Below are 22,313 nucleotides of genomic sequence, written 5' to 3'. Positions count from 1 at the left end.
TTCAGTGGTATAATTTCACTCAGGAAAGGAATCCTTTTGTGGCTGCTGTTGCTAAAACAATTAGATCTAGATCCACCTTCTGCTCACTCCTCCTCCAGATACATTTGGCTCAGCATCATGAGCACTGTTCTTTCTAATATTCTGCTTATTCTCTATGTAAGTACAGAATGATTTTCTATGACAGTCATTTGTGATGTCAGTTATCAATGCTCTTTCCTCAAAAGAGAGAAATTTTTAAAAAGGACTTTGCTGTACCAATAAATTCATGGGAAACTGTTTTTCTTTAATCTTTCACTTTTTTGATGTAAAATAAAGGAAAGGAGGTCATTATTCCCCCCCCTTGAAATGTGACAGCAAATGTGTTGGTATAAAGTGATGTTCATCAAAGGCTTGACAATTGTATTCAGATTTCACTTAGCACTGTAAAGGAAGTGAAGATTGATATTTCTTATTCTCTTTCTGGTTTCTGAAACTCATGATAAATTGCTCTTTGATGCCTCACTCATGCTATCAGGAAGACGGTGAATTTGAGACATGATGACAGTCCAGACTGATACCGCAAAGTTGATAAAGAGTAAAATTAAATGGAAATGTTTTGAAATAAGACGTACTATTAATAACTTAATGTTTCGGTCAATCTTTTAAAAAAAATGAGGATGTGCCTTCCTTTTCCTTTGGTCTAAAAGTTTTATTTATAGACTGTCTTGGGCCAGTGAGAACTACGGTGAAGCAGTAGAGGGGGAAAAAAGGCAAGGAGAACAACATGAACCTCTTAATTCAGTGGGCAAATAGAAATTTAGAAATCCCTGAATGGCTTGGGGCTTGAATATTTGAAGAATCTCCTTTCCCAATAGAGTATATACTTAACAATAGTGATTAGATGGTCTCTATTTGATTCAGATTTACAGCAACCCTTTCCAGGGTTTTCTTGGTATCTGGTACTCAGTAGTGATACTTGAGACTGTGCAGCTTGCTCAAATTTGCACAGACTGGTTCTTTTCCTGGAACGCATGTGCGAAATTGGACTCCGAACATTTGTTTCTGTAGCCAGGTACCCAGCTCTCTGAGCTATCCAGTTGCTGCAAAGTATCTTCTCTGTGACCCGTGATAGAGAACAGTAAACTATGTGAAGACGCAGAAGAAGGCTTTCTTGGTTCTAGTATCTCAGCCATGGAATACTCTCCCTTTGGAGGCTTCATTGGGAATATGGGGGTGAGACTTTACTCATATTCAGCTCTAAGACCTCAGTAGGCTTAATGTCTCCCAGGTGAAGAGAAATACTGGTAATGCAGGAAAAAATGGAACCAACTAAAGCAGTGGTTCTTAAATTTGGGTCCCTAGATGTTCTTGAACTAAAACTCCCAGAAATCCTGGCCAGTGGTGAAGGGTTCTGGAAGTTTTAGTCCAGGAACATCTGGGGACGCAAGGTTGGGAACTATTGAATGAGAGGGAGGAACTCTTTGGCTTTTGTATGAGTGATGTCTAGATGAGAGATTAAGCCACAATGCTGAACTATTTGAGAACAAACAGTAATCACAAAAGAAGTTAGTTCCTAAGAATTGATGAAATGTGTTAAAGCTAAGTTGAAAGGAATAGCTGGGAAGAATAAATCAGGAGATTTGAAACTATACAATGCAGATCCAAGTTATGCCATAGATCAGGAAAAGCACAATCAATATTATGAAGATGCCAGTATGGTTAAAGAGCAGAGTCAAGGATGGTACAGAAGGCAGGAAAGCTTCCTTTAAAAAGCAGATGTTCTTGTAGGATCAGTTCAAAAGTCCTTTGGAAGCATGAAATCTTTGTTGTTTGACTTTCATTCAAGATTTGTTAACCATTAAGAATAGTTTCTATTGTTCTTTGAAGTTATTACTAGTTTGGTTCTTCCTATAGATCTTTTGTGGTGGGAAGATTTTGCTTGTGATCATCTGGTAACTTAACTTCCTGTCCTTTTAGAGAAATTTGGTCCTTATTCTTTTAATGGAATGAGTCGAAGCATTGGGAGAGATACGAGGTTGTTAACAACTGTATGAATGTAGCCAAACTGAAATCTGAGGCAGAAACATAAGCCTTTGGTTTATATTGGCCCTGGTCAGTAGGCATTGCAGTGTCATTACAGGGTCGGTTCAAAAGTCCTACCAGGGCATATGAGGTTCACATTCCGAGACTTTCATTCAGGGTCATCTCGGATCTTCATTCAACGGTTAAGAATGGTTTCTATGGTCTTTTGATGTCAGTCCAAATTTGAGTCCTGCCAGATATCTTCCCATAGAGGATAGCTGCTTTGGCATATAGTCAGGCTTTTGGTTTGCCAGTGAAGGAGCCAAGTGGAAAGACTTTTTAAATGCCATCTTTTTTGTAGCTTTAGTCAAAAGTTTAGACTTTAAACAGTCCTTTTATTAGAGTTCTTGCTCTAAAGCACATTTGTGGGTGGCAAACAGAGATTTCCTTTGAAAATGTTGCTTATGTTAGTTTTAGCATACTGGATTTGCAATTTAGAGCACATGACCTTTTGTCTTTTCAGTAAAAGTCACACTGTTGAAATTTTGAAGAACTAGTTTTCTGGAAAGGGGAAAAAATAAAGTCAAAGGCTGTAAGAAATGACAGTGACGGCCCTGTGCTTTACAGGAAACTCTGACTAACCGAATTCTTCAGTTTCTTCCCTGAACTAGTAAACAACTGGTCTTCAAAATTAAGGCATACAGAAAAAGGGGGAGAGAGAAAGAGAAAAGTTTAATAAAAAACAAGTTAGGTAATGCTTTTATTTTGTTACAGTACATACCACAAAGGAAGGGATGAAAGAAGGAGAATGAGCTCTTGGATGACTCTGAATTCTTTATCAGCCCTAGCAAAACCTGGATGGGAGCAAGATGTGGAATGCTTCAGAATTTTTCTTGGCCAGATGTCTACAGCTGTGGGAAGTATAGTTCCTTCATCCCCGAAATTGAAACCTGCTGCTTAGAGGACTAGCTTGAGAAGTGGTGTTATCCACCAATACCATCAAGAGTGCAGAATCAAATTTATGTCACCATCTTTGTTCAAATATTAGAAAAGGTAGCCATGTTAGTCTGAGGAAGTAGTCTTGTCCAAGAGATATCACATTAAATTATAGCAGTTACTCAGCAAGGTGCCACAACATTTTTGTCTTCTTTATTTTTCTTTTGTTTTTGTTCAGAGAGTTAAAGTAACCCAGCAACTGAATATTATTTTCTCTGATTATTTTACGAATTTTAGATATTTCTTTGGTCGAACAGGGAGGTTGCCTTTTTGTGTGAAAGCCAGCACGGTGTTGGATGGAGATTGGGAGAAACCAGGTTCAGGACCCTACTGATCTATGAAACTTCATTGGGTAACCTAGAGACCATAATGCTTTCCTAGCCTCATCTACCTCACCAGGTACACTAGTTGTGAAATAGTAGTTTAAAATCATATGAAAGGACATAATGCTGGAAATGAATGATGTTACCCATCCAGGTAAAGTATAGGATAGAAGTCATCAGGATAGTGTACATGTACAGTAAAACAACAGAAATCTGGACATACAATGGAACAGTCTAAAAGTTGTTTTGCAAATAAAATAGAAACATAGTGGTGTGATCTGTAAGTAAAAGAAAAGCAAAAGAAAAAAAGGCAGAGTTGGGTAGTAATTTTATTTAGCCACCAAAAAAAGAAGTAGCAGCAGCAAGTTTATGAATCCTGCAGAATTCTTCATCAGGCAGTGCTTAGCAATACCTAGAGGAGGGAGAGCAGAACAGTTCAGAATTAATCCTGGCCTGAGTTAGTGTGAGTCCTTTATTAACCACTGCTTTAGAGAGAATAGCAATACAAGTCACATTGAGCAGGGGGTTGGCCTCTATGATCTTATAGGTCCCTTCCAACTCAGTCATTCTAAGATTTTATGATTCTGACTTCCAGTATAATTGAACATTTGTTCATTCCCTTCTAAAGTTTTTTTGTTATAATTAATTTTGCCCTACAACTTCTATTGTCTGAGTATTTCAATTTGATCTGAAATATTAATCACTTTTAATCAGTATGAACGCTTGATCTTTTATCTTAAAATGTCTGTTTTTCTGTTGTAGTATTCTCATTCTTTTCATAATGGACTGTGCTATGTGTTTTCCCATTTTTTTGATTCAGGGTCATTTTCACAATCTTCTTACTGTTTCCATCAAAAATGTTCAATCTTTGTTCGATACTCTGTTTTAGATTATTCATTGCAAAAGACAACGTAGTTAGAATCTTCAAGAAACCATGATGATACTGTTTCAACATTATATCTGCCAATATTTCATGCTGTCAAATGATTTGCAGCTCCTATTTGCACAATTTAGCTTCTTTTCCTTTCCCATACTACTAATGAGTAAGCAATTAACAGCCTAAAGTTAAGATGCATTCAGATAGTTCTAATGAATAAAACAATTGTCCTATTAAACTGAGGAAAACAATTATTAAAAATATTAATCAAACAATAAATTAGAATAACAAGCAGGGTGGATTTGATTTAAATCAAGTCATTTTTAATCACGATTTAAATCACTAGTCAGTAAGAGTCTATTTAAACTGTGATTTTTAAATGTAAAATGACTCATTCTTGCTGGTCATTATAGTCTTCAATATTTGCAACCAGATGAAGAACTTCAAGCTATGTGCACAAAGATCCCAAGATATGCAAGTGGCTCAGAAGGTTTCACTTTCATTTTTACTGCTTGCCCCTCCCTCCTCACCCTTAGAGCTTGGTACAGATGTATTTCACTTCAAACAATCTTCAAATCTAGCAGTTAAAGTAATGTGTTAGGTGTTTGTACATAGATTTGCAGAAAAACAATGGGATTAAGGTTGTTTCATGAACTTGGTTTATTTTATACCATTTTTACTGTGAAAAAGTGCATCTCAGCTTGAATAATTTGGATTAATTGAATTAGTTTACAAAAAAATGTAAATATACAGTCTCATGCTACTTAACTAAGGTCTTTTTCTTGCTGAATAATCTTTGAAGTATAATGTATCTTAAATAGAAAACTATCTTTAGCTAGATTTTTCCTCCAAAAGCATTTCATTAAAACAAATTTGATTAAAATAAAAAATCTATTTTTTTAATTTTAAAAAAATAATCACTGGTTTTAAAACACCCTGATCACAAATGAACCTTAACAATTACCAATTTCAAAATCTTTACTTTACTTTATTTAGATTTATACCCCGCCCCTCTAGACAAAGTCTACTTGGGGCAGCTTACAAAAAATGATAAAATACCAAATCCTTATTAAGGTTGCTAGTTTATTAACCCAACCCAAGAGACACAGATATAGGTTAAAGCTTTTAACATGTGTAGGTCTCTTCATTAGGAGGAAGGAGGTGGTAGCATGGAAAAGGCTTGATCTCAAAAGTTATTTAGTGAGTTGTGTTGTCTTGAGATGTAATGGAGGAGAAAGATTCTGTGGACATTCTAGTGGGGCTTATCAGAATAGGTTTCACCTGAAGTAGCCCCTAGACTTGGTGGAAACAGAAAAAGATATGGCTGTCCATATTTGAACATGTAACACACTCCCCCCCCCACTAACAGTTACATTAACCCTCTGCTGCATCTGCTTCCAGTGGCTACAGTGTTCAGCATAGTTGATCAAGACAGATGGATTGAATGTTCAGCTCTCTCTCTGCTCTTCTTAGCCCTCTGTGTAAAGAAGAGGAGCACAAGGAACTGCTACTCATTCTTCTTCCATCAATTTCTGTGATGCATCTGCATCCAATACAGTGAGTAAGTGGGACAACGGCAACTGCCGCAAGGGGAGTACACAAGCCAAAGGCTGAGGAGGTGACACAGCTGACCAAGAGCAGCAGCGAAAGGACCAATAGCCAGAAGCTATTGTTATTGTGTGTCGTCAAATTTTACCTCTGATTTTATTGGTGACCTATGAATGTCTGACCTCCAAAATGTCCTATCATTAACAGCCCTTCTTGGCTCTTGTAAACTCAAGGTCATGACTTCCCTTATTGAGTTAGAAGGAACCTCCCACTGGCTCTAAAGCCTCTGGCAAACAGATGGGTTTAAAATATGCTTCCCTTCAGAAATGTAAAGCAGTAGTTGCAGCAGATGGATAACATTCTCCGACTTCATCAGGAAAAGAAATGTATTATTAGGTGTCAGTTTGAAAGTCTGCCTCCCCAGAAGTAATGTGAGAAAACTAAAAATGTCTTGGGCAGCAAAGCCTATTACCTTTTCAGAACATAATTAGAACACTTGAAATTTCTTAGATCAAGTATTATTTGTGGGCTTTTTTTGTAACTGATGCTTCTAGCAGGTAAATTCTTAGGAGTTTTTTTTCTTCCATAACAAACCAGTTTCTGTCCTGCTACAGTTGTGTTCAAAATTATTCAACCCCCAATGCTGTAAAGGGGTTTAGGGACTATAGTGTACATTTGGAATTGTATTCAGAATGAAATCCTACAAGGACGTTTTAAAGAAGCAAATGCAACTAAAATAACATCAATTGTTTATGTAATACAGTAGTAAATGTTTCTTTTGTGGTTTCTTCATTGCCACAATTATTCAACCCCTTAAAGACTACCACTCTGAAGAAGAGAGGTTCATTCAGGTGTTTTCGATCAGGTATTGAAAACACCTGTGGATGTCACCGAGCACCAATCAAGCATAATAAGCACCAATTAGGCAGCTTTAAAATGACTGTGATACTCAGCTCCTTCTAGACATTTACTGGTGTGGTTACAAACATGGTGAAGTCAAGAGAATGGTCCAGGAAGACAAGAGAAGAGGTGATTTGTCTTCACAGGAAGGGTAATGGCTATAAGAAGATTGCAAAGAAGTTAAACATACCAAGAGACACCATAGGAAGCATCATTCGCAAATTCAAGGCAAAGGGCACTGTTGAAATGCTACCTGGTCGTGGAAGAAAGAAGATGCTGACTTCGACTGCTGTGCGCTACCTAAAGCATAGAGTGGTGAAAAGTCCCCGTGTGACTGCTGAGGAACTGAAAAAAGATTTGTCAGATGTGGGTATAGAAGTTTCAGCTCAGACAATAAGGCGCACACTACGTAATGAAGGTCTCCATGCCAGAACCCCCAGGCGCACCCCCTTGCTGTCTCCCAAGAATAAGAAGAGTCGACTGCAGTATGCCAAAAGTCATGTGGGCAAACCACAAAAGTTGTGGGATGGTGTTCTGTGGACTGATGAAACAAAATTAGAACTGTTTGGGCCCATGGATCAACGCTATGTTTGGAGGAGGAAGAACAAGGCATATGACGAAAAGAACACCTTGCCTACTGTGAAGCATGGCGGAGGGTCAATAATGCACCTGAGGCTTGGGAGACATTGGACCTTTCAACAGGACAATGATCCCAAGCATACCTCCAAGTCCACTAGAGCATGGTTGCAGAGGAAAGGCTGGAACATTTTGGAGTGGCCATCGCAGTCACCAGACTTAAATCTGATTGAGAACCTCTGGTGGGACTTAAAGAAAGCAGTTGCAGTGCGCAAGCCTAAGAATTTGACTGAACTGGAGGCTTTTGCCCATGAAGAATGGGCGAAGATACCCGTAGATCGCTTGAAGACACTTGTGTCAAGCTATGCTTCACGTTTAAAAGCTGTTATAACTGTAAAAGGATGTTGTACTAAGTACTAAGATTGAATGTCACTTGGGGGTTGAATAAAAACTAATAATGATGTGAGCACAGAAAAGACATTTGTGGTTATTTCATTATAAACTTAAGGTTATATTTCTCTGACCTACAAGTGCCTCTTTCATGTAAATGTAAGCAAGATGACTGAATGATCAAAATCAATGTCAAAATGGCCAAAACATTCAATTTCAGTGGGGGTTGAATAATTTTGAACACAACTGTATAATTAAACCCTTCTCTCCGCTTGCTCAGTCTCCATAAAAATTAAACGTTAAATAGTATCTTACTTCACAGTAAAACTATCTGACTTACACCATAGAGATGACAGCATTTTCATCAGTTTGCATACCTGTTATATTGGCTCCTGTGGCAGGCTTCATCAGCAGGGCTAACTCTTCCACAAGACATGCTGGGACTGAGAGGTCCAACAGTGACAGCTCTTTGTAATTCAGGATGGTGCCAGAATGACTTCCTGTACCATAGAGTCCTTCCGGTCTTCAGGGCAGAGCATCTCCTTCCCTTATAAAAGGAAGGGTAGAAGGTGGCGGGGGTTGGTTTTCTGCCATGTTGCTGCTCCATACCAGTGGAGACAAATGGATGGGATCTGGAGCCACATAAAAAGCCATGTGGTGTCCACTATTGGACTAAATAAACAAAAACATGTAATTCTATTTCCCCTTATATTAATTTAAAACTGTACACCTCCTTTCAGATTTGTCAGGGTTTTCCCCATCTGTATTATATTTGGTATTGTTTTCAACTGAGTTCCATAGTATGGAAGTTAAGCATGTAATTTATTCCATATTTTCCCAGCCAAGTATCTGCACATATTTACAACTCATTAGAGGCAATACATTAAAACACATGCCTTAGGTTATGCAAGTAACCAATTTAGTATGTGCCATAGTCCATGAAATTTGATTTCAGTTGAATAGTGTCTAATGGTAACTTAGTTCCCTTCAGTGCAACATAATTATAGACCAGAGGTGGTGTCATTTTAATATATACTAAGCCCCCAAGGGATAGACCCTATTTGCTTGATAATCTAATTATCATTTTCCCACAGTTGACTGCTGAGTTGATGGATGCTGTGTAATAATGCTGTTGATTGACGGAGTTAGAATTAGTTTCAAAATTAAGACATGTTTTTTCTTATGACTCAAGATTAAGACATATCCTTTCTTATGACTCAAATAAAAGTGCTGGTACATTTGAGACTGGAATAAGCAAAGATTATACTGTATTATGTTTTCAAGTAATGTTTTCTGTTGGTTTATTCCCTTGTAACCCAAGTCTGCTCTTGACTGTTAGGAATAGAGAAGGTCAAATATTCATAACCTCACCTTTACTCTCCTTGTTTAAGGCAGGAGGGTGAATGTTGCAGCTTACAAATTGCATGTGGGCATATTGACCACAGCTGATAAAGTCAGAGGATGAGTTGAGGTCTAGAAGTCCTACATGTGAAATCCTACAGGGTGAAAAAAAAAAAGGAAAATTAAGGGGGCAGGAACAGATTTTTCCAAGGACAAATTTTCTGTTTTCCAGTGGAAAAACAGTCCCATGACATACTTCCCAAGCAAGATTAACACAATATTTTAGAATCCCACAATATGAACATTTGTATGTTCATAATATGGGATTAAAAGGAAGATACCTCAAAATGCCAGATGCAGGGCAGTAGCATCAGGGGACAGGTATCTAGTTGTCTCTTGTGCTCCCAGAGGCATCTGGTGGTGCCACTGTGAGATACAGGAAGCTGGACTAGGTGAGACCTTTGCCTCATCCAGCAGGGCTCTTATGTAAAACAGTATATAGAATTGAAGAGCAGTCATTTCAGTGTGTTGTATAGATATATAGCTCAGTGGTTTAGGTATCTGGCTGCAAAGCCAGAAGATGAGAGTTTGATTCCCCATGGTACTTCCTTGACAGGGGCTGGACTGGATTATCTAAAGGGTCCCTTCCAGTTCTACAGTTCAAAGATAATATGCAGCACTAAAATTGAAGATGAACTTGTGAGTGATGCCATCTTCATAAAAGGAACATACTGGAGGATGGAGTTGTTGTTAATTACTTGCAGTGAATAAAGTGCAGCACTTTGCAGTTCCCTCTTTAATGTAAGGTGCATTGAAAATTTTTCTTGCATGAAACTAAAGCTTTTACATCTGTAAAACCCATAAATGTGCCATTTAGTACACTATCATATCCAAAGAAAGTTATGAGTTAATACTTTTGCATTTCTAAAGCAATAAACAATATGAATATTTAGAAATCCAACATTCATCAAGTCAGAATAGCAGTGACGATATCCATCCTCTAATATCAAGGAATATCAAGGAGGAAAAAACAAAATAAATTTAGATATAATATGAAAAGACATATTTGTATTTTTATGTCTCATTTATCGCCAAATCATCCTTTTCTAATGGCTTCAGAATGCCCATAAATTTCCCAACATCATTGCCAGACAGAAGAAGCACAGGGGAGGTTGGCAGCTACCAAATGAATATTAACTTGCTAAGGAAGATTCCCTAGGACAAGGGTCTCAAACATGCAGCCCGGGGACCATCTGCGGCCCACCGGATGATAATTTGTGGCCCCCGCCTTGCCTGCTCCCCCCAAAGCGCCCACGTGTTCTCTGCTGTCAAGAGTCTTAAAAAGCCTCACCTTTCTCGCTGGCTATCTCCCAAGACAGTGCCTCTTGCACCCTCCATCCGGAACTGCAGCTTGCCAGTCAGCCTGCTTAAGAGTGCCTTTTTTTGAGGGGGGGCCCTCAGAGGAAGGTTACTGGACCTCCGTGTGTATGTGTGTGTGTGTGTGTGTGTGTGTGCGCACGCGCACCTGTGGGGGCCCCTGGCCCATTCTGTTTAATTTCGCAGGTACCAATGGGGGCTTTTTTCCTTTGGCCAAGCAATTCTGTGAGGCTTTTTTAAAAAAAAAATTATGTTGTGCCCTCCTCCCCCCCTGCTAGGCAGTCGCAGGCGCTCCCTCCCTTCTCCGCTTCTTTGTCCTGCTGCTGCTGGTGGTGGTGGTAGTGAAGAAGGAGGCGGAGGGGGTCGTGGCTGGCAACGAGGGCTCACGCGCTCCCTCTCCTCCTCCTCAGAGCCCCCGCCGGGTTAAAGAAACTCCTGGGCGGCTTCCTCGGGCTCTTGCTCCGCTTGGCGGAAAATCTGATGCGGCCCAGCCTCACCCAGACTCTGCCTCCAGCAGCCCCCAGGTAAATTGAGTTTGAGACCCCTACCCTAGGAGGAGCAGCTTCCTCAGAAGGAGGGGCCTCCTCTCAGGAAAATGTCTTGACAAAATAAGCTGAGTCTTGTGTGATGCTCAAGGAGCTTAGCTTTGAGAACCTCAATCTTAAGCAGAAACAGAAGTTATTGGAAATAACATCTAGCAATGGCTCCGCATCATGTCACCTATTTGAACTCACTGATTGCTGTTCATATGGAACCCCTTTGTGCCTGAAACTGGACAGAGCCTCCTCCTCCCTTCTGTTTGCCCTTACTTGACTGGTTATTCTTTTATTTGACTCTGCCTATTTGGCCTGTTTTTGCCTCTGTTCTTGGAACACCTTTTCCTGACTCTGTGCTCTCTGGTAGGTGTCTGTTGGCTTCAATCCAGATAGCCTTTCTGAAGTGCCTTTGGCTAAATTGCTGTTCTTGCGTGAAGCCTGCCATCTTCGTTGTTGCCTCTGAAATTCGCTTGTCTTGAAACAGAACATCTGCATAAAAACCATGATCAGAGTTTGATTTTGGTGACTATGGATTGTAAGCAATGGATGGAAGATGTACCAAACAGATGGCACAACATATACACATAGTATGCCAGGAGGCTCTAGAAGCACAAAATTATCAGTCCTGAAATTGAAAACAGGTGCTTGTAAAATTTCCTTTTGAAGAACTGGCATCTGTGTATAATCAGTTACTTTAAGAGCCTTGGCCAGGTGCAAATTAGGTTCATTACTGACTCTAATTTCAGTACCTAAAGGAGATGATAGGGGTGTATATAATTAGAAATTCCATTGTATGGTATAAAGGTAACTGACCACTTTAAACTCTGCTTTGTCCTCTTTTATGTTTCTAGCTGGAGCTATGATCTACCGTAATTTGAGGCAGGGAGAGAGGTTTAGCATTATTAAATACATTTCCTTATCTCTTCCTTAAGTGTCCAAAGAACCGTTCAGGCTTGACCAGTAGGATCATTGCCTTTTTCTTTCTTTTTTTAAAAAATCTTTCAGCCATCAAACTGTATCACAAGCTTTCTCATGTTCAAAGCCGATTTGGTATCTGGCATCATAGATTGCAGTCTTCTGAACAAAGCAAAACACCAGCTAATTTTTTTCTTAGTCACACAGAACTAGTTGGATGGCCTTTTTAATGATTATGTAGACTGATAGATTATAATTCTTGCCTGGACTTTCACCGAGTGCTTGGGTACACTAAGGGACCGGCTAAAGACTCTGACCAGATCATCCAGAGGTACCATTGGCTACTGAATCCTCTAATGACATAGATAGTTTTCAGCTTTTTTTTTTTTTAAAGATGGGATTGCCCTCCTCCTGAAAGATCAGAAGCCCATTTCAGGAATGCTCATTGATCCAATGCTGTAATTAACCTCTCAAGTGATCTCTGTTACTTGGAGTTCTTTTTATCAGCTGCGGCCACGATGCTTTCCGCAACATTAAACGGATGGAGATAACATGGCCACAATTATTCATGCTCTACTGATTTCCTATTTAGATTTTTTAAATGGTTCAGAAAGTGCCACTGGTCCAGAAGAGGGCTGCAAGGGACAGTGGTCACATATGTCTCTATGAATATTCATGCCTTTATCCCTTCATTTGGATGATGATGAGAAGAAGATCCGTGCTGGATCTGATCTGTTTTCTTTACAGAGTGACCGACATGTTGCCTGTGGGAACCCCACAAACAGGACAGGAATGCAACAGCAGCGTCACAGTTACTCAGCTACTGATATATAGAAGCCTGTAGTACTGGAGGTAGTACTGTATATGTGCATCAACACTGGATGGTAATCAATAGATTCTAGTAATATTAGAGAATTGGGGTGGGTGGGTGTTTCTCCCTCTTAGCTTTCTCCAAGCCAGGCATACGGTAATTGCTTATGCTTCTATTGTGTCTCCTCTTTTCCAAGCTAAACATCCACAAATTATGATTGATGAAGATGATGATTGCTTCTTTGTTTGAGTTCTCCCTACCACTAAGTCACAGGACCGGTGCCCAGCATCTACCCCAGAGGAGTCCAGTCTGCAGATTGACATAATACCGCAGAAATGTGGCTGGAGCCAGACCACAAGTCTCTTTCATAAACTGGTACTTAGTTTTTATAATCTCTATAAAGAAAAATTATTACACAAACATGGTGTTCCCATCCAGCTTTTCCAAACGGATCTAGCCCTGCTTAGCCTCAGCAACACTAAAATGGAGGCTCTCTTTTTCTCTGAGAGCTGAGGGGAAAGGAAGTTGGCACCAAAGGCAAGACAAAACCATGGAAGACTCAACATTTCATGATGGGAGGTTGCCCTTCTTGTTGGTGAACATACACAATATAATATTTCAGAACTTGGAGATGTAGCTTAGAACTCCCAGAATTCCCTAGTCAGGATATCCAGTGAGCATGCTTCTTGGTGAATTCTGGGATCTGTAATCTAAAAATGCAACTTTTCCAAGTTTTACAGCATTCATTGTAATTAGATGCATGGTATATCCACCCCTCATCACCAGAGATGTGGAGAGAAAAAGCACAGATACAGTGGTGCCTCACTTTACGATTGCCCCACATTACAACTAATCCGCTTTACAACAATCTTTTTGCGATCGCAATTGCGATTGCAAAACAATGGTCTAAATGGGGGAATTTCGTTTTGCGATGATCGGTTCCCTGGTTCGGGAATCGATTCTTCGCAAAATGATGATTTTTAAACAGCTGATTGTCGGTTTCAAAATGGCTGCCAGGTAATTAAAATGGCTCCCTGCTGTGTTTAGGGATGGATTCCTCACTATACAGGCAGCGAAAATGACCGCCGTATGGAGGATCTTCGCTGGACAGTGAGTTTTTACCCCATTGGAACAAATTGAACGAGTTTCAGTGCGTTTCAATGGGGTTTTTATTTTCGCTTTACGATGTTTTCGCTTAATGGATTATCGCTGTTAAGCGCATCACCACTGTACCTATGTTTTCCCTCTGCCTGTACATATTTATATGAGATGTGCTTTTCTCCTTGTAAGATTTTTCTCCATAGGATTAAGTGGAGCATAGGGTTCATGGAAGCAAAAGTAACTTAAACAGATGTTCAGAATTGCTCCAGGGTATCATTTAACCAGCATATAATAATAAAGTATATTACATAGGAGAGCCTGCCTTTGAGTGTAACCCATCAAGAAAGGAATTGCAACAGTGTTGTTTTTATGTCGTTAATTTTTTGAGTGGGAGGAAGTGGTGGCCCTATGGTTGACCACCGATGGAAAAAGAGTGAATGTGTATTAGCACTCTGCTTAAACCAAATGTTGTTGGCAGCATTCATATTGCTGGAAGTAGTACTTGATGCTATACACTGCCTAAATAGGAAAGGCTGAGCTAGGAGAAGCTGTTTGAAGACTCAGACAAAGAAGATACTGGGAGTTTGGAGCAGAATGAGTCAACATTGAATGAAACCGGCAGCTGGAGATTCATTCCTTTCATCAATTACTGCCGTCAGCTTAAATGCTTTTTCATTCAACTTTTCAGTGGATCTTACCAGGCTTTGCCGAGGCAGTCTTCTGTCTGATAACAGAGACCACACTCTGAGCCTACCAAGAGCATTTAAGGAAGATATTTCAAATAGCCATGTTCACCCCAAGCTACATTTTGGAAAGCTCACAGATTCTCCTGGCTGTTGTTGTTTTTTTAGGGGGTGAGGGATGTTTCCCACCCCATGATCCAGGAAATTTTGCACCCCTGCTTCATGCAAATGCACATTTGTGCATGAATCACTTTTTTGATCATAGAGTTAATTGTTTAGCAGTAAGACAGCTATACTTTTGAATAGTTTTCTAAAGTTTTAAAAAGAAAATGAGCTGCATGGTCTTCTTCCCCACTGCAGATTTCACTCAAGAGGGAGTTAAGAATAAGAATGCACTCAGCCTTGTACGTATAATATATGTGGCCCTTTCAATTAGCTGCAGTTTTATTTTTATTTTTATTTATTTTATTTATATCCCGCCTATCTAGTCAATAGACCACTCTAGGCGGCTCAGAGAAACTAGTAGCCTTCCAAATATTTTAAGTAATGTTTGTGCCAGCACTTAATTTCTTATGTTAGTGAAATCCCCATCAAGGTGTTCATGCTCATCTGTTGCAGCAAAAACATCAAATAAAAATGTTATGAAATCTTAAAGATCAACATGTCTTATTTGACAGAAATTTCCATGAACTGCAGCACATTTCATCTGCTGAAGTAGGCTGCAAGCCACAAATGCTTATGCCAAATAAAATGTGCTAATATTTGAGCTGCCACAAGATTCTATTATGTAGGCAGTGCACAGTGCTTGAAAAAGTAAATGGGACACAGTTTTCAGAATCCCCTGGTCGCTGCCTGTTACATACAGCTATGACCTCACCTGTCCGTCACTGCTAAAGCTGTGAGTCATCTACCAATGGTGTGACGGAGGGTGGGACATAAGGGGTGGAGCTGTTGTATAAATGGGAGTGAATGTGTGTGAGAGAGTTTAGATAGGGACAGATAGGGACTGATAGGGCTTTGATAGTGCTTGGATAGGGTTTAGAGAGGAGTTAGGAGATCTGTGATATATTGTGAGAGTCTGTGTATGCTAGTGCCTTTATTATAGTGATTGAATTATTATTTAATTATAAGTGATTTACCATTCCTTTTATTTGTACCCAATAAACCTGAGTTTTTATTTTGAATCATATTTTGGCCTGAATCTACTTATTTGAGGGAATGGTTGGTGGCAGTGGAAAAGAAGAGTGATTTAGAGTGACGTAACGACCCCCCTTTGTGAGATAGAGGAAGGCCGTTACACTGCCCATGCTTGTTGAATAATACTGGGAAACAGAGTTGAGTAACCTGTCCAGGCTCTGGTTGTAGGTGGAATACAGACGACCAGAAAGAAAAGCTGTCAACTCTGTCTTCTGAAATAAAATAAGTAAATAGATAAGCCTCTCCACAAATGGTTCTCGTCTGGTTGCCTTGAGGCTGTTCTCTCTCATCAGAAGAAATTAGGAAGCTACCTGTTCAGAAATGTGGTTCCCTCCACTCCCCATTCCGCAGTGGATGCCATGTACTAAAGCTAAGTTTATTTCCATAGAACTCATCAAATCAGATGAGTCTAGAATTCATTCTTTACCACAAGATGAAAAGAGGGTTTTTCCCCGAACGTGACAGTGGCTTCTGTGGCTGTAGATGGGCTGTCAGCCAGTCTGTGGGTTGAGGCCTTGGCAAAAAGGCGAAAAAGAAGGCCATATAAACCAGACAATTGCTGGGCTGTTTTAAATGTTCACTGTCTTTCTGCTTGGTTGATAATTTACCTTCACTGAAGCTGGACGAGATGAAGGAAGTGTTTGACTGTGTTCTTATTTTGACAGGAAAGGTAATATCTGTCAGGTTAGCATTGTAGTGTGCTTGTTACAAAGGCAAACTTTGGTGGAAACAATTAGACATAAACACACTAGCAAGCTAATTTTAACCTTCTTCCAATAAAGCAGACCAATTCCCAACCAATATGTTTATCCTTCCAAATTACTATGCATGCTGAATAGTAATGGCTGATTTGTTTTGACTGTAACAAATAGGATGGAAAATGTCCAATGTCTGAAGGTTTCTCTATCTTATTGTTCACAAATACCCTATTTAATTTTTAACTCCAGAGATCCATTGTTGCCAATTTCTTATTATCTTTCTCCTTTGATGTCAGGGTATGAAAATGGCAAAAGGGTTGAGGTTGGGGGCAGGGGAGAGAACCAACTTGCTAGCAGAAATGTTTCTTACCTACCATCCAGATGGCTTTGAATTTCAAAGCAGAGCGTATTAAGGAGGGGAAGGGGTTAAACACATGTGGGTTGAACACATGCTTTGCATGGGATGAAGGCCCCAGTCCTAGCCCTCAGATGCTCCATGTAGGTAGATAAAAGGACTTCTTAAACCCCGGAGAGACCAAACTGAGCAAAATGGAACAATAGGCTCATTTGTTATAAACAGCTTCCTTTGTCCTCAAGTATGGCTCGCCAAGACTAAGACAACAGACCAATCTTGTCTTGCAACTGTCTGGAGTTCACCATTTCTTAAGCTTGCCTAGCACTAAAACAATGGGGTGGCTGTAGTCAAACCTCTGGAAACCTGTGCTATATAGCGAGTGGGCCACGCCAACTCGGTTGGTCACCCATATGTTCACATTGCTGAAGCTTGTTTTATAGTCATCTTTCTTCCCTGTTAAATTTGCTATTGATTGTAGTTTTAATAGTTATTCCAGTGATATCTTGGGTTTGGAGGTGAACAGAAAAAATTATTGGTTTTGAAAAAAAAAATCCAGGAGTTTAAAAATACACTGGACGAAAGAACACATGAAATTGATTCTAGACACTATAAGGGCTCTTTCAGGTTAACAAAAAAGATGGAGGAGAATACAACCTCCAAGGTCTAGAGTTTTTACCTTTCAGATCTCTGGGACTGTTTCTAATTACAGTGGTGCTTCGCTAGACGATGATAATCCGTTCCACTGAAATAGCTATTTAGCAAAATCATTGTCTAGCGAAAAGCATTTTCCCATTGGAATGCATTGAAACCTGTTTAATGCGTTCCAATGGGGAAGAATCATCGTTGTCTAGTGAAGATCGGCCGTAGGAAAGCTGCTTTGCGAACTGCCGATCAGCTGTTTAAATCACTGTCTTGCAAAGCTTAGGTCCCGAAAACACCTGTTTGCGAGCGCAGAGGGAGCTGTCAAAATCGTCGTCTAGCAAAAATCGGTTTGTGAAGCAGGGACCAAACATTGTGCAGCAAAATTCCCCCATAGGAATCACTGTTTTGCGAATCGCTATACCAATCGCAAAAAGCCAATGTCTAGCGAAAAAACTGTCATGCGGGGTAACTGTCTAGCGAGGCACCACTTTAATGTTGAGAGTCTGTTTAGCTGGATGCAATGCTGAGTTAGAAGGGCCAACATGTCTGACTCAACAGGAAAACAATTTCGATGTGTATTTTAACTACCTTTCAAAAAGAAAAGGAGGTGAAAGAAGAGCACTCCGTATACTGTATCTGGCTGGGGCATCCATTAGCTGCAGTAAGGCAGTTGCTTCAGAGGATTGGAAGCAGCCATTGGCAGTGAAGTGTTTGAGGTGCTGTTTAGCTACCATGGGCACCCAAAGGTAATTTGATCTCTTAGTGGAGCATACAGCCGATCAACAAACAGTACTGAAGTACAGTTCAACTACCTAACCACTTTTGTACAGTGGGGTCTCTACTTAAGAACTTAATCCGTATTGGAAGGTGGTTCTCAAGTTGAAAAGTTCTTATGTTGAATCTGCATTTCCCATAGGAATGCATTGAAAACCATTTAATCCGTATCTGCTCTTTTCCGTCCATAGAAACTACAGTGGAACCTCTACTTAAGAACTTAATCCGTTTTGGAATGGTGTTCTTAAGTTGAAACATTCTTAAGTTGAAGCAAAATTTCCCATAGGAATGGACTGAAAACCAATTAATCCGTTCTGGCTGTTTTTTTGTTATGTAGAGGTGCGTTCGTACATTGAAGCATTAGTTCCCATAGGAACTAATGCAAAGCTGGTTAATATGTACTCTACCACTAGGGGGAGAAATTTTTTTTAACCTAAGATGACCTAAGGTTAAAAAAAGAACAGGAAAGTTTTTTTTCCTGTTCTTATCTTGGATTTCTGTTCTCAAGTAGAAGCAAAATTTAGCAAATGGAGCTGTTCTTAAGTTGGATTGTTCTTAAGTAGAGACGTTCTTAAGTAGAGACCCCACTGTATAAAAGAGTTGCCATTTTGTTTTTTCACTTCAGACAGCAAAATATATTCTGCTATCTTTAGGATCCATTATAAGAAGGCTAACTGACCTCCATTGTAATTTGTATCTATGCATTTGTTAAGCATTTGGTTCTTTTGACATTGATAATACAGATAGTCTTCATTAGAGCTCAAGGTAAAATGAAAATGGTAACACGAGGTAGGGAAAATAATGCATTTATCCTTTTGTGCACTTCAGAGTCTTTAATGTGTTCAACACAGATTTTTTTGTGTGCAGCTGATGCTGATACTGCACAAAAGGCAGCTCTTTTATTTCATCTGGGTTAAATTGAAAGAGATCTGTTTTGGAAGTGAGGAAAATAGGTATTACTTTGTTTTTCATTGTAAGTTTTGAAAATTAGGTAACTCTTTTCACTGAAAATGAAGAGGGCTTACATTTCAAACACTATCACTTGTTCTGAAGCTGCACCAAAAAGTATCCCCCACACACCTTTTCATGTGTGGTTATGTTTTTTGACAACCTTGAGAAACCCAAACCAGCTGGCTTCTAACCTGAGGAAGAACTGACATGTCTGTACTGCAAAGCTCTATTATACATAGAAGCTTGATCTTGAAGAGGTATTTATAATCCGTAATTGACTGGAAAAAATCTTCTAAGTGTTGTGTCCACTGTGTTTAAGTAAGGTAAAATTAGTATTCTCTGGAAAACACTCAGGAGTAGAACACGAATTTGCATTTAAATGGAGGATTAGATGGTTCCACTTTTTCTTAAGTAGCAAGTGATTCCGAAAAGTAAAGTTCGGGAAGCAGTCAATTGCTATAATTCTGTACATTAGTTTTGCTGTATGAGTTTTATTCTTTACTCTTCTGTTTTACGCTGTCTTTAGATATTCTGGTTTCAGCTTTTTAATGGAATTGTTTTAAATTTAATGTTAGCTAGTCAAAGAAAATCATTATAGTAAGTTTAAAAAATTTGAGAGGTCAGTTGGCTTTGATTCAAATCAATTCCACCCTGGTTTTTCCATTGGACCTCAGGAGGTAAACACAAGCTTTAGTTGTTAAATGTGACAGCTCATCACAAAGGTCTGCCAAAACTCTCCTTCTAGGACACTAATGGATTTCCCTCTCTAACAAGGAGATATCTGTAACATATAATTTGGTCTAAATTGAAAAGTAAGAGAGTAACCTCATGAGGGTCAAAGGGGGGGGGGAGCAGGCAGTAAGCAGTATGGTCAGGATTTTAGAGCATGAAGTCTAGAGTAATTCAGCAAAAGTGAATTTTGTTTATATGTTACGTCCTTCAGCTACACATCATTGGGCATTTCTCCTTCCCAAATAACAATTGTTTATTTTTAGTGCCTTGCAAAAATTACTCAGGAAGGCATTTCAATTGTGCAGCTCATTTAGGATTTTTTTTTTACTCAGAGCCCTTTGTTTTATTTGAACACAAACTTGATAAAGCTAAAAATTGTAACACTATCTCTTGAAGGTATAGAGTTGGTTTATGTATACTGCAAGTTTTATTAAAGCCCTGCAATGGGTGTTGAGTCTCCAAGCACTAGTTTCAAAGGACAGTCAATTTAACAACATGAATAGCTGCCCCAAAGTGTACAGCCTAGAAATTAAGCGAACAATTTGCCTATTTTTCTTATTCTGAATACTGAATGGCTCATGTGTACAAATATTAACACCCACCAACTCTTGCCTTAGGTTATTACAATAATCACGCACAAAAACTGCAAGATGACATTGGATCTCCCTGCTCTGTGTTCATTCCCGGGGAACTGAAATCACTCTGTTGTTTCTAATCAGGTTACATAGGACAAAGCAAGCAGTTGCACAATTCATATAAGCTACACATTTGTTGAACAGCTTTTTATGCAGACTGCACACTTCCCTGGTAAAGCAAATGCTTTTCATGAAAATGGACCCAGTTTCAATCATCAGCATCTTTAATTTTGTTTCAGTTTTAAAAGGAAGGATCAGGATATAAGTGATGGGAAAGGCACCTTTCTTGGGATCTGCTGGTGGCATTCAATGAGAGACAATATTCTAAGCTAACATTGATCAGTTTCATATGCTTCAAGGAATCATAAAATACTGGAATTGGAAGGGTCCTAATAAGGCCATTGAGTCCAACTACCTGCTGAATGGACAGATCGAAATCAAAGTACAGTGGTGCCCCGCATAGCGAGGTTAATCCATTCTGGATTAACCGTCGCTATGGGGAAACATCGCTATACGGAAAGTAAAAACCCATTGGATCCAATGGGGCCCAAACTCACTGTTCAGCGAAGTTTCTCCATAGCGCCGCCATTTTCGCGCCCTCGGTAAGGGAGGGCAGGGCACGAAAACGCTGCGTGTGGCCATTTTGGGCATCCGGCAGCCATTTTGGAACCACCAATCAGCTGTTTTTAAAAATCGCTATGCGAAAATCGGTAAGATCATCACAAAGCGATTTTTGTCCATTGGAAGCATTGTTATGCGATCGCAAAATCCGCATTGCTATGCGGATTCATCGTTAAACGGTGCACTCGTTATGCGAGGCACCACTGTAGATCTGACAGATAATTGTCTAATTTTCTCTTGAATGCCTCCAGCATTGGAGCACTCCCCACTTCCTGAGATGATTGTTTCCATTGTCATACTGCTCTAATAGTTAAGTTTTTCTTGAGTCAATTATGCCATGTCCTGCACTTTGATATGATAAAGAACAGACCCTGCTCTTCCTATGGATGACTATTTTGAAAAGTGCTATCATTTCTTTTCTCAAAGCTAAACATGCCTAATTCTTTCAGTCTTTCCTCAGATGACTTGGTTTCCGCTCCTCTGATCATCATTGTTCCCCTCTTCTGAACTTGCTCCAGTGTGTTGCCATCCTTCTTAAAGTGCAGTGTCCAGAACTGGGTGCAGTACTCAAGATGAGGCCTAATTGTCCATATAATACTTCTCCCCACTTGCCAAATTCCAAGCCTTGTGTGGACATTTAGGGAAATGGTTGAATCCAAATATAGTCCTCCTAATCAGAGCAGACCCACTGAAATCTATTCGAGTAGTCACGATTTATTTAGTGCCATTGACTTCAGTAGTTCTGCTCAAGATAAAACTCGCTTTAGATGTAAACCTTTGAAATGTAGGCTCTACTAGCAGCCCATGGGAAGGGCAAAATCCATTTTCTAGATGGTACTCTTTTTCCACATGGGGCTCTTTTCCATGTGGAAATGTGACTGATATGAAACAAGCATTTTAACCCTGGTTATCTACACTGCACATTTATAGCTGTTTCATGTAGTTTTTGACCATCATGGCTCTGTCCTATAGGATCTTGGGTTTGGTAGTTTATAGAGTATTTAGAACTCTGTGCTACACTAGGGCTGTCTCTAACAGACACTTCTAAATTCCCTAGAAGTGAACTGCAGCAGAGCCATGGCAGTTAAAGGGATTGTGTACATATACTCCCATTGAAAATGGCATGCAGCCATTTCTCTTCACCGGAGAGCCATTACGAATGCAGAAACCTCTTAGAAAAATAATAGTCTCTGGTTTTTCCCTTTCTGTCATTTTCCTCTATTTCTTTGCACTGTTCATCTAAGAAGGCCCTCTTGTCTCTCCTTCCTATTCTTTGGAAGTCAGCATTCAATTTTCTGTAACTTTCTCTATCTCCCTTCCATTTTGTTTCTAT

At 39.6% G+C, this 22,313-nt stretch overlaps 1 protein-coding gene and 1 long non-coding RNA gene across 2 annotated transcripts in view; one reads left to right on the top strand and one right to left on the bottom strand.

Annotated features, from left to right (window-relative positions):
• Window positions 1-22,313, top strand: part of PLXDC2 (plexin domain containing 2) — a 262,609-nt gene that overhangs the window by 98,955 nt on the left and 141,341 nt on the right. The gene's annotated exons all lie outside the window — the stretch shown is intronic.
• Window positions 1,706-10,351, bottom strand: LOC140708115 (uncharacterized). The gene is made up of 3 exons (XR_012088253.2): window positions 8,983-10,351; window positions 7,989-8,283; window positions 1,706-3,732 (listed from the first exon to the last, which is right to left on the bottom strand). It is a non-coding gene; the product is annotated as an uncharacterized LOC140708115 (long non-coding RNA).

This window comes from Pogona vitticeps, chromosome 6 (genome assembly GCF_051106095.1).
Source record: "Pogona vitticeps strain Pit_001003342236 chromosome 6, PviZW2.1, whole genome shotgun sequence".
NCBI lineage: Eukaryota > Metazoa > Chordata > Lepidosauria > Squamata > Agamidae > Pogona > Pogona vitticeps.
The sequence above is the reverse complement of the archived record's forward strand: the minus strand, read 5'-3'. Positions and strand labels throughout refer to the sequence as shown.